Source organism: Marmota marmota, unplaced genomic scaffold, assembly GCF_001458135.2.
Source record: "Marmota marmota marmota unplaced genomic scaffold, marMar, whole genome shotgun sequence".
Lineage (NCBI taxonomy): Eukaryota > Metazoa > Chordata > Mammalia > Rodentia > Sciuridae > Marmota > Marmota marmota.
In genome coordinates this window covers 46258690-46271274 of record NW_026000108.1, presented here as the reverse complement: position 1 = coordinate 46271274, position 12585 = coordinate 46258690, and the positions used below count along the sequence as shown (strand labels likewise).

Sequence of the window (12585 nt, the reverse complement as noted above, 5' to 3'; positions counted from 1 at the left end):
TTTTCCCAAAAAAAAAAAAAAAAAAAAGATAACTCACATGAATAAGTCAATGTGTAAATAAATCCTATGTGTCTATACTATATTTACAGTATTAAAAATGATGCTTTCAAAAAATTAAATGGCACTGAGAAATTGGAATTCTATAAACTATACATTGAATGATATCTGTTTTAACTTTATATATCTCTACATGTCACCAGTGCTTCAATGTGACCCTGTACTATAATCAGGAAATACAATGTAAATATTGTCTTCAGAATGTACAATCAGCTACACTGGGAAGAATGAACAGGAATGAGAATCCAGACATTACTGGGAATCAAGTAGCATCAAAAGAATATAAACAATACACATTAAAATAGTAGAAAGAATTCATTCCAGAATAAAATCTATCAAGCTAAGAGAGACTAGCAGGGGGAAAAATAACACAGCAGGATTACTAAAACAAAGCATATGGACTAGCACACTGAGTCCCTCATACAGATTGTTCATTCATTTGTAATAAAGCAGGTTAATTTCTCATTAGGTTTATAACCTAATGTTTTCTTTCATACCCTATGACTTTTGTTGTTGTTATTGCTGCCCTATCTCAATATTCCCTAAATTCAAGGAAGAAAACACACATGCACACCACTGCTATCTCACTATCATCTATTATTCAAGAAAGATCTCATTGAATGAATGTCTGCTCAGAGGCTTTAAGCAAATTTCATTTCTGAACACTACTGTCTGCAGCCCAGCAGGCTACTTCAGCAAGATAAGATCACACATTTAATCAAATGCACCAAAAAAAAAAAGAAAGAAAGAAAGAAAAGAAAAGAAAGGAAGAATCGCAAAGTTTGCTTAATAACATCAAATCATAAGAATACAATGTTGACAGCATACTAATTTTTAGTGCTCTTTCTTCTTTGAGGATCTGCAACAATAAAGACGGTCACTGTACATGGAAGCTCTTCTAATTAAGGTTTCTACTAACCTTTAAAAAATCCCCCAAATTATCTTCATATGTTACTACTTATATTGAATTGTACTTAAAAAGAAAATGAAAATTCAACAGAACTTTCCAATTTGAATAAAGAAAAAAGTAAAAAGCAATAAATTTAGGAGGATTCTACACTTACAGATAATGCCTCTGAAGCGCCACTTTACCTCATCTGGTGAAATCTCAGCATTAAACTCTACCCAAACTCTGGATTTTATAATAATGGATCCACATTAGATGGCTGTCATTGAAAAACATTACTACTGGCATGCTGAAGTATATAGTTTCTTGGGATTTGTTAGGCAACTATAAAGTTATCCATACTCCATTATTTGAAACATCCAACTTGATGAACTCTTGAATATTCTGCCTCTAAACAAAAAGTTTACTTGAATAAAAATATATTTTCATCAGAAGCATTAATGGATACACTAGAAAACGTAAAATAATGTCTCAAACAGATGGATGAGTACATATCTGTAAACCCGTTTTTTTCCTTGATTTACTTGTATTTGCACTTATTTTATGTTACATTTATTCCCATGCCACAGGTATTTTTGTTGTTGTTGTTGTTGTTGTTTTTTCTCTACAGTTTTTTCTGTGCAATCTGTACTTCTGGTTTAGAAACAATGTGTTCTTTTTTCCATAAGGACTATGTTAATGGTGCTAACAGAGTTCATATGTAATTAATTATTCATCCATGCCCACTATCAGATGGGGAAGTTCTATTCATGCAGATGTATTCAATGCCTAGATAAAATTTAAACTTGGAAGACCAACATTATTTTCTGCATTTTTAAGCATATACTAGAAAAATCCAGCACTCTTAGTGCCAGCAAACCTGAGTCCAGCTCCCCTATTCAGTATTGTATGAGGTCAATTCCACCATTACAGGACAGAAAGAAACACACTGCTTCTGTAAAGTGACATCTTTCTGATACTTGGTGACTTCCCACATATACAAAATCTATATGATCTGGTTGGTTTAATGAGTGACTTAGCTATTTTTTAAAATAAACCTAAAATATGAACCCCTTTATTTGTATTTCTGTTGACTATTCTGGGTATGGTGAGTAGGGAATCATTTTCCAAGACCATTTTAGCTACTGACAGGAAACAAGTAAACTCATTTTGAAAGTTTTCTAGCCAAATCAACAGAGGCCAGATTTGTCTTGATTAACAAAGAATCACTATAATGAATATTCAGATGGACTTGAGTCCCATCCCCAAAATGTTTCATTATATATATATGCAGATATTCCAAAATCCAAAAATCCTGAAATCCAAAACACTTCTGATCCTAAACATTTGGGGTAAGGAATACTCAAACTGTATTATCATTCTACTACAGTCATTGAAAAAGGAATGGCTCAGTGAAGTGAAGGATATTGTCCATAGAGAAAGAAAAGAGACACTGAAAAGGCACACTCATATATTGCTGGTGGGACTGCAAACTGGTGCAGCTAATCAGGAAAGTAGTATGGAGATTCCTTGGAAAACTTGGAATGGAACCACCTTTTGACCCAGCTATCCTACTACTTGGTTTATACCCAAAGGACTTAAAAACAACATACTAGAGGGACACAGCCATATCAATGTTTATAGCAGCACAATTCAAAATAGTTCAATTGTGAAACCAATTCAGATGCCTTTTGGTAGAAGAATGGATAGGGAAATTTTGGTATATACATACACACAATGGAACACTACTCAGCATTAAAAGAGAATAAAATCATGGCATTTGCATGTAAATGGATGGAGTTGGAGAATACAATGCTAAGTGGAGTAAGCCAATCCCAGAAAACCAAAGGCCAAATGTTGTGATATGAGGATGCTGATTCATAATAATGATGGCGGTGGGGGTGGGGAGCATGGGAGGAATGAAGGAACTTTAGATAAGGCAAAGGGGAGGGAGGGGTAGGGAGGGGTAGGGAGTGGGCAAGGGAGTAGGAATGACTGTGGAATGAATTAGACATCATTACTCTAAGTACATGTATGAAAACACAAATGGTGTGAAAATACTTTGTGTACAACCAGTGACTTGAAAAATTGGCTCTATATGTGTAATATGAAATGAACTGCATTCTGCCATCATGTATAACAAATTAGAATTAATAAATAATTTAATAAAGAAAAATAAATAAATAAATATAGAGAATAAGAAAAATAATGAATATGTCATTCTACTAAATCTTGTAAGTTGAATTTTAGTATATATGACAACTAAGATACTATCATAAAATGTGTCATTTCAAAATGACTATTAAATACTTATCTGTAATGCATAAATATCACTTAAGGTGAAAGTGAAATTTAATTAAAATTATCTTTTAAAAAAGACTATATGTTATTTTAAAAGAAATGACTGCCTGGGCTGGGGTGGTAGCTCAGTGGTAGAGCTCTTGCCTAGCACATGTGAGGTACTGAGTTCAATCCTCAGCACTACATAAAAATGAATAAATAAAATAAAGGTTAAAAGAAAGAAAATGACTGCCTCAATACTTCCTCTAACGTCAACTACAGTTAATAATATGATTAAAACTCACTAGACGACTTCAACTGAATATTTAAAGCTGAGATAAAGAAGAAATGCAATAGATATACACATGCCTTGTGTTAACACAAAACTATTTCTCAATAGGTTCTTTGTCCACTCCTTGAATTCATGATCAGTATTCTGAGTCAAGGTTCAAAAACCCATCAGCCACTGACAAATCAAGACACTGAAAATTAAAGAAAAAATGCTAATATAAACCAGTGGAGCTCTTCCATTCTTACCAAAAAGAAAATCTCATACAAAAAGATGACCATCAGTCAAGACCATTTCCTCTTATCCAAAAGTATTTATTTGGAAGAGCTTTGAGGAAAGGAAGGGGAGAGGAGGGGGTAACAAACCAAAACAAAACAAAACAGGAGACTGTTGAGAAACCTCTTACAGGGTCAGCTGTCAATGGAATGCATTTTAGTATTCAAGTAACCCACCCAAGCAGAACATCAAAAACTGGGCTTGAGTCTCTCCCCTATTCTCACAGGCTCAGGCTACTGTTAGCCACTGGGGCTGTCCTGAATAGTAACACACTCTGCCTCTGCAGGACACAGAAACACCAACACAAGCTGATCAAACAGAAGTGGGTGTCACTTCTTACTTGGCTTTTCATTTTCTTGAGTCATACTTTCAAACATTTAAGTCTGGTACAATTTAGCAAGTCAGTTGTCTAATGCACAGTTTATTTTCTCATTTGTTTTCACCACCTGTGTTGTACCCTTCCTTTTTCACATGAATGTGCTGTATAAATATAGGTAAAAATCACGCAATTTTTAAAATTTCTCTTATTGGCAGGTGTCACTGAAATACAGAGTTAATTCTAAAATCTGGACTTAATTATGAGACTTTCAAACCTTCTAGTCTTTAAAACAATCTGGGGATCTCAATTTTAAGGGTTCCTTTGCATTTATAGCAATCTTAGAAGGACTTGCACTTTAGCATTATAAATCTTTTAAAAGTATGGAAATCTGTAATATAAATCTTGAAGTTTATGATGACTTCATTTGGTTACAGATGCCCTTAATGCTTAGAGAACTGTTGACATTGTGTGAAAAGATCATCAGCTGTTTAATTTAAAATTCTTTAAATTAAATTGTTACTTTCATCTTACACCTGATTTAAAGTCAGTCTTCAGGCACAATGTTTGATGGATGTCAAAAATATTTTTTTATCAGGATTATGAGTTCTGGTGGGAATTCAATAGCAGAGTATAATATGTTAAGAGGAAGAGCTCAGAAATAGTTACTAAAAGGTTAAAGAAGCAGAGAGGGAAAGACAAATAAGAGACAAGAAACCTTTTTAAACAGCTTAAGAAAATGCTATTGATTTCCATAGCTCATCAAGAACTCCTCAATTAAGAAAATGATATTTGATTTAGCTAAGTTTTCTTAAGGATAGTACTCAAGGGCATTTCTAATAATAGTATGATAAATAATAACAGGTACCATGCATTAAATGCTCACTCTACCAGATATTTTTTTATTTACTTATTCTTCTCTAGAAACTAGCAATCTGGATGTTATTAACTCTATTTCTTAATAGAGAAGTTAAAACTAGAAAATTGTGCATTGGAGACTATATTCAAGTCTCTCCAATCCAAAGGTCATTTCTGAAAAATTAATAATTAAGAACGGTTGCCAGCTACACTTATCTATGGAGTATAATTTACCTTCTACAATACTAGGACAGATTGCATTAACCAAAGTGCTGAAGGTGATAAGTTCTATAATACCAATTTCTAGTGACAATTCAGAAATTACAAGATGACATGGGATACAGGCAAAAACCATAGATGACTTATAATGTAAAGTTCTCAAATGGCTGTCAAAGTGCTTGAGTGAGTAGTATCACAATTCTCCAGTTAAACTTTAGCATCTAGTAAACGTGCTCTGTATGTGGATCTTCTTTCACAAGTATGTCACCATTCACAAACAGACTCAACTACAGTGTATAATTACCCCAAGGATCCTTTTCACTGAAAAGGGCCTGTTGTGGTGCTTAGATAGTGATTAACAGATTAAGCATGTAGTGAGCCGTCTTGATATCACTTCAGAAAAGTGATTTCCTCCCTAATAATTCCCAAGAGACATAAATATTCAATTAGGGTCTTTGAAATCTACTTTTAATTGGCCATTCATACTCAGTACCCAACTTCAAACTTAGGTCAAGCTAACAAAGGTGTTTTATTAATTCTTCCTACAAAAAAAATCAATAACTTCCCCTAAATTTTAAATTGCAAGAGAAAAATAAAGCCAAGATTATTTTTATATAAAACTTTTAAATTTAGTAATATTTTAAGGCATACTCTAAAGCAATGATGTGAAATAAAATTGCATATCTGAATCACATGGGGAATTGATTAAAGTTTCCTAGGACCCTCATGAGACCTAACAATGATGATGATGACAGTAGAAATGATTATACCTTACTATTATATGTCAGGAACTGTTTTAAGCACTTTGCATATATTTAATCGTTGAACTTTCACAATAATCTGTGAATCTGGTAATTGTTAAACCCATTAAAATACATCAGAAAATTGAGTCACACATAAGATCCAGTATCTTGCCCAAAACCAAATAGCTTCTCAAACCCAGTCAAATACACTGAGTTCCTTTCTCTTCACCTATACACCATTCTGCCTTTCTGGATACAACTGCTGCCTAGATCTCAAATTTTTTCCTCGGCTTCTCTGTAGCTACCCCAGGACCACTCAGCAGATCATGCTGAAAACCTACGTCTTTCACTAAAGGCGAATCAAAAAACTAAAAGCAAGGTTTTTTAAAAAATATTTTTTTAGTTATACATGGACACAAGTATATTTTTATTCAGTTTTATATGGTGCTGAGGATTGAACCAGTGCCTCACATGTGCGAGGCTAGCGCTCAGCCACTGAGCCACAACCCTAACCCTAAAAGCACTTTTTTAACATTAGAATTTTAGGAAACAGAATAATGAAAATGCCAAAAAATCAATAAGTAAAATATCAAATGTGTCTGTTCTTTTTAAAGCTTGAAAATCTATTTGTTTTCTCATCCTATATGGCTCCTTGTATGGTCAGATGGGTAACACATGTGAGCAAAAGGACCTTGGAAGTTAATTTGTACAGTTCTCAATGGTTTGGGTACAAGGATTCTTTTCCACACCTAAAGTGACTTCTGATTATGTTATCTATAATAATATTTATGCATTAATGAACTGGGAACATTTTAAAACACAAGACTACACATATGCCATATGTTATCAGAGCAATGATGTCAACACATATCATATGCCTTCTGGAAAATTCCACTGTACACTTGTTAAAAAATAGACTAAGCCAGGTATGGTGGCCCTGTCCTGTAATCCCAGTGACTCAGGAAGCTGAGGTAGGAGGATCATAAGTTAAGGCCAGCCTTAGCCACCAAGTGAGATCCTAAGCAACTTAATGAGACCCTGTCTCAAAACATAAAAAGAGACTGGGGATGTGGCTCAATACTTAAGTGTCTATGGATTCAATCCCCAGTGCCAAAAAAAGAAAAAAAGAAGAAGAAGAAGGAGAAGGAGAAGGAGAAGAAGAAGAAGAAGAAGAAGAATGAGAGTGGTAGGCAAATAATGTCTAAGCATTGTAAAGAAAATGTTTTTCTTTTTGCATACCCTGTGAAAAGGTCTCAGAGACCCACACAATTCCTTAAAATACTAGGTAAGAGCATTGTCAGCCCCTCAAAATAACTACATACAAAGTTCTACCAGACATGAATACTCAATTGGATTATTTATTTTTCCACTTCAAAGATAATTTTCCAAATAACAAGATTAATATGAACAGTATCCCATTTAAATTCTTGAATATTATGGACAAAATTTTAACTTCATCTCCATAATTACTCTTATGAAGGTATTTATTAATATTAAATGCAGGTTTTAAAGTGTCCATAAGACATAGGCAAGGCATGTTTTAATCAGATTTATAGATCCTGGGGCCAAGGGTATGGCTCAGTGGTAGAGAGCTTGCTAGCATGCCAAAGGCAACTGGTTCAATACCTGGCACTATAAAAACCAACCCACACTCTTCAAACAAGAGTGAGTGTGTGTGTGTGTGTGTGTGTGTGTGTGTGTATTAGATTCTGTTACACAGATTCTGTAGGAAAAGAACTCAACCCTTTCACCCACCCACCCCAAAATAAATGGAGAATTTAATTACTTCATAATAAGACAATTAGCTTTCTTTTCTTTTTCTTTTTTCTTTTTTATTTTGTAGTTGTAGATGGTCAGATGCCTTTATTTTATTGATTTTTATGTGGTGCTAAGGATCGAACTCTGTGCCTCATACTTGCTAGGCAAGTGCTCTACCACTGAGCCCTAGTTTTCTTTTTTCTATTTTATGTTTGTAAACCAATGAGCACATTCACAATTCCAAAAGGAAAAAACATATACCTGGTTACTCATGTATCCATAGAGTTAATTTTATTCATATTCAGACCAGGGTAATACATTAAATGTTTTTTGGGGAAAACCTGCACATACCAGAAATCATAAATGCCTTCCAGGGGCATGATCACACTACTTTCTCAAATGTCAACTAACGTCAATATCAAAATTAAAATGAATGAAGAATCTGGATTTTTCTCTGCATTGATCAACAACTCCCTACCCCCCCCCACACACACACACAATGAAGTCAGAGAGATAACAAAGGAAACATTAGGAAGCCTCTACACAATTCAACTATTCTATTTTTTATTTTATTGCAAAATAGGGTAATTTTAAAGAAACATATACATGAAAGAAACATACAAAAATGCAACAGTAGTTTAGGTATACACATACACTTGAGGGCAAACAAATGCTGTGTTACAATATAATCTCAGTCTTTAGGGGCCCTCCATAAATGACCAAATGTATATTTTGAATACAATGCAAATCTAAGATAATTTAAGGCAAAACAGCCATTTGCAAAAGTTAAGGAAGTATCAGGATCTTCTCTCTTTAAATTCTGACTGCTCTCGCAGTTCACACCATACCAAATTAAAGTAGCACAGCATTTCTCAGAATCAGTGTTTGATCTTAATACAAAAAAATCTCAATCAGTCTTTTGCTAATTTCTGTTCCACAATGCCCACTTTTAACAGTAACCATCACTTCTACTTGGCAGCCCTTTTCAAAGAGAGTTCAAACACAGCTAAAATGGTCCAAATCAAATTCTAAAAAACAATGCAATTAAGTGTTATATTATTTAATTAACTTCAATCTTGTGATTTTCTAATCTTTTTTAAATCTACTATTTATGATTTCCTTGGCTACAACTTACAAAAAGGAATCAAAGGTAAATCAAGTCCACAGGAAAAAATTGCCTATCCTAATCACTAGAAACAATAGCAGGCACAGCAGCTGGAGCCAGTAAGTCCCATACTTGTTATTTTTCCCTGTGGAAAGAAATATTTAAGTCTGTAAAACATAAGAAGAACATTATAAAGAAAATCATTTCTGAAAAATGTTTCATTCATATTTTTGAGCTGGTCCTGAATCTGAAGGATAATCTCACCAAGCAACCTAAACTGAGACATCAAAAGTATCAGACAAATCACATGCTGGCTTATCACTCTTCTGGCTAGGGATGCCTGATGCAGCCTAACATATCTACCTAAGAAAAATTAAGTAGTTCACATAAACCGTTGTACTAATCATTTCTCCTACCCAGTTTTAGAAATAGTTCAGTCAACCATGTACTCCAGTGCAGCAGGTTACTGAATACTTAGAAGTGTTATGGAATGGCATTCAAACACTGACACATTCACCTTCAGCTAAAGACAGCACAATAAACTGACAGACACTGTTCTAATGACATCAGGACCTGTGGAATGTATGACTGCTAGGAAACACATGCTGCTAGGAAACAAAGAACAGATCTGATCAAATCTTCTAATGGAAGGACTGAGAATCATTGTGATGAGATCTTCCAAAATGGGAGGAAAAAAGTATTCTTTAAATCCTTAGAAATATTTACAAGTATAAAAACTGTAACACATACCCCCTAGAAATGAAACACATATATGATACTAGATTCTTATGGGTTAAAACATAACTCTCTAAATTTTCTATTAGGGTGATGACCACGAGCAATATCACTTATAAAAATACAACTTAATCAAGATCAGGTATTGATGATTCAGTATTTTTCTTTGGCAACCTAAATTTTTTCAATAAGTCAAGATCTTTAAAAAAAAAATCAAAAAATTAGTGTACCTAAAATCAAAGTACCCATTATACAGTGCTGTACTTTTAAAACCAAATAGGACACAGCCATTTGCAACAAACACCAAAGCAGTCAGAGCTAATACAGAAGTAAGGAATTTAATGCCATTTAATTACTGAAATTTAAAAGTAGTTATCATTGCAAAAGCAACTATTGACAAATTGTTTACCTTGTACATTCTTTACCCTTTCTTTAGTTACAAAAGAAAAAAAAAGAAAAAAAGGAAGAGGAGAAAGAAAGATTGGATGAAACAAAGCTGACAGAACACAAATATCCTCCTAACTCCTACACAAATTATCTGGTATCCTCTTTTGGTGATACTAAAAAAGAACTGGCAATTTTATTAGCAATCCACACACAGATAAATTGGGTGCCAGAACTCCAAAGAATTTGGTACCATTACAGACTGAAAAATATATTAGGGAAATCTAAGCTCTGGTATCTCACAGGGAGATACAGGACGATCTCCAAATGAAAAATCACTGAAGTGTTTCTTTGCAAATTCTACGATGACATTCTTTAACTAGGATGGTAGCCCATGTGACACTAAAATTAGCAGACCGCCTATTCGGAGCAAACACAGAAGATAGTTTTTCCTCCTGCCAGAGTGTATGCGTCTCATTTCCCCAGCAGCTGGCTGAAAGGATGTAAAATCAGACGTGCAAAAAGGCTTATACTTCCTAATGAGTAATCCACCCAGGAAAGTAAACAAAACAGACACCAATAGGTTCAGCTCTAAAGGAGACTGTGGATGCTTACACTGTTGTTTACAATGTTCTCTAACTACTGCAGGCAAGGATCACATGGAACACAGGGAGGAGACACCCTGGAGGTGGTTCGTATGCCCGAGTTCACCCAACTGCTACATCGCTAGCCATAAATAAAGGCAGCGCATGTTTCTATCGGTGCTAGGAAAGTAGCCAGAGAATTCTAAGGACCAGAGGTTATGCTGGTTTGACTTGATTACTTCAATCTGTTCGAAAGATGACTACTCTATGAGGTCCTCACCAGGGCCAATCTAGGGTGCGTGGAGCGCTGCACCAGCGACTCTCACGCGTCCCACGCATCTCGCTGAACTGCGCCTCTCCGGGGAAGAGCGAACACAGTGTGAGGCTTCCTCACAATCCTACAGGGCCCCCTTGGCCTCCCCAAACCAGATTTTCCAGTTAAGCGGATGCCAGGCGATTTTGATAAGCAAGCTCTTCTCAAGTAGCATCAGCACATCCCAGTACACATCTCCCTGACATCCTCCAGGAGCAGGAACGCGCACACCCAGACAGGCACACGCGGACCCCACTGCCAACTAACCCTGGTAGAGGAGGTCGTTCCCCACTCCTGCAAACGTACACACCTAAAATTGCTGGGACGCTGGAACATTCAGTCTGCAAGCTCCGAAGTGGGACCACAGGCTGGGTCTCGGCGGCATCAAAGCTCAGCTACAGCCCAGACTTCCTCTCTCCGGAGAGAGAAGCTCCAGGGTGCCTGCCCTCCTACCTGTAACCCGCGTCCACCAGTGTTCTACTCACCCTACCCCCGAGCCGAGCCCACCCTGATTCATTTAACACCACCCCCTGCCTAGTGCCTACTAGCAGCACACCTCAGTCCCCGGCCATCCGTAAAAGTGACAGCTTTCTCCAGCCACAATCCCCTAACAAAGCCTGGGCACGCAAGTCTAAACCAAACTGCCGTGAAGGGGACACAACAGGCGGGGTGCGGATAGGCAGAGCGGCTCCACAACTCAGGGGCGCGACCTGGGCAAGCGAGGCCACCTTGGATGCTCCAAGACAGGCGTCAAGAGACGACCGCGCAAGGCTCACCACCCCGCATTCTCCATCACCTCAGAGCCCAGCCTCTCACCCGGTCCCTGTCCGTCCTCCAGCATGCTCCTGCTTCGAGTGGCAAGAGTTCCAGTCCAGTGGAGAAAAGGCGCCCCCTCGGTTGCTTTCAGCCCCTACCAGGGGAAGGCACTGGGGTGAGAGGAGAGGGGAAATTCCCGGGGTGGAAACCTTTTCTATTCCCCAGCAAGTGCGACAGCAAATGCGCCCGGTCTCCTCTCGCGTTCATCCTGCTCAACCGCCAAATCGCCCAATGGCTGATAAAACCTCGAACCCGTGCCAGACCTGAGCGCCCACCAGCCAGGAGGCTCCCTTCCCGCCCCGCATCACGATCGGATGAGTGTGTGAGAGGGCGAGTGTGTGACGGCGAGTGTGTGAGTGGAAGGGTGAGTGTGCGTGAACCCCGCACCCCCTCAGTTGCCCGCCCGGCGGATGCCGCCGCCTGGGCCAGACCAGGACGACCACTATGATGAAGAGTGAGAAGAATAAATTACCTTCTGCAACCGCCGGTCCCTGAGATCGTCCCATCAGTTGCTCAACAACCTGCAGCGGGGTGCAGTTTCCACAATCCAGCCATAGAGCCCGGGGCAAAAGATGGACTGGCCCCAGCAAAGACACCCCCACCACACGCGGCCAAAAAAAAATGATAAAGCCAGAGAAGGCAGCAGGAGGGTGGAGACCCCAGTCAAGAAAACAACAACAAAAGTCTCTCTTCCCTTTCTTCTGCAACACAGCCGTGGAGAAAGAGAAGAGGGAAAGCCAAATGCTTGTCGTCCTTTACGTTTCCTCTCTTCACACACCCCAAGGGGGCAAAAGCGGAGCAAAGAGAAAGGAGGGTTCAAATGTCTCTCCCAGTTCACAGTTGCACAACTTCGGAGTCAGGCTCAGTCTCCAGCGGCAGCCCAGGAACCCAAGTGGTAGCTATTAACATGCGGCAGTCATAGCTGGAGCTGCTTCTCTTCTTGCTGCTGCTGCTGCTGCCGCCGCC

General features: G+C 37.9%; 1 protein-coding gene across 28 annotated transcripts in view; it reads right to left on the bottom strand.

Annotated features, from left to right (window-relative positions):
- The window catches only part of Adgrl3 (adhesion G protein-coupled receptor L3), a 790900-nt gene extending 778321 nt beyond the window's left edge, over positions 1–12579 (bottom strand). For all 28 annotated transcript variants that reach the window (XM_048784572.1, XM_048784544.1, XM_048784554.1 and 25 more), the window contains exon 1: positions 12092–12579. The gene's annotated coding sequence lies outside the window, so the exon portion shown is untranslated. The remainder of the gene's footprint in view (positions 1–12091) is intronic.
- Positions 12580–12585: the final 6 nt, after the last annotated feature.